This window comes from Eleutherodactylus coqui, unplaced genomic scaffold (genome assembly GCF_035609145.1).
Source record: "Eleutherodactylus coqui strain aEleCoq1 unplaced genomic scaffold, aEleCoq1.hap1 HAP1_SCAFFOLD_42, whole genome shotgun sequence".
Taxonomy (NCBI): Eukaryota; Metazoa; Chordata; class Amphibia; order Anura; family Eleutherodactylidae; genus Eleutherodactylus; species Eleutherodactylus coqui.
The window spans coordinates 1,340,388-1,340,933 of NW_027101829.1; positions in this window are offsets into that span (position 1 = coordinate 1,340,388).

The following is a 546-nucleotide window of genomic DNA, read 5'->3' on the forward strand; positions in this document are numbered from 1 at the left end:
GGGCTCCCCAGCTGCTGCGCATGTGTCTGGCATTTTAAGGCAGGTTCATGCGCAGAAGCCGGAGAAGGTCCACGGAGGAGGATCACATTGAGGTTCAAATACGGAGGCCTCCGGTAAGAAGTTTCATCTCCTCTCACCGATCTAAGAGGGGAGATTAAACTTCAACTTTTTCTTAACTTTTACATGATCGCTGCTATCCAACCGAGGATAAGGATCCCGGGGGACATCGCCGGAGGCCTATAGAAATATTTTCACCTTCCTTTACGGATTGGATTCGTTACGGAATGGATATCCATTGGCTAACGGCAATCACGTGACTGGGGACCATGTACTGCGGCCCACCATGAAATCTCCAGGCTCTCGGCTATGTTTGGTAGCCAGGAGCAGGGATATCTTAAATTACTCAGGCAAACTGCGGCTCTTGCATCGGCCAACGTTGACGACGGGCGCGTGCGCAGAAGCCGAGGTGAGGTCCAAGGGTAAATCCGGGGGCCTTAGGTATGTAATTACATCTCCCCTCACGAATATGAGCGAAGATTACATTTT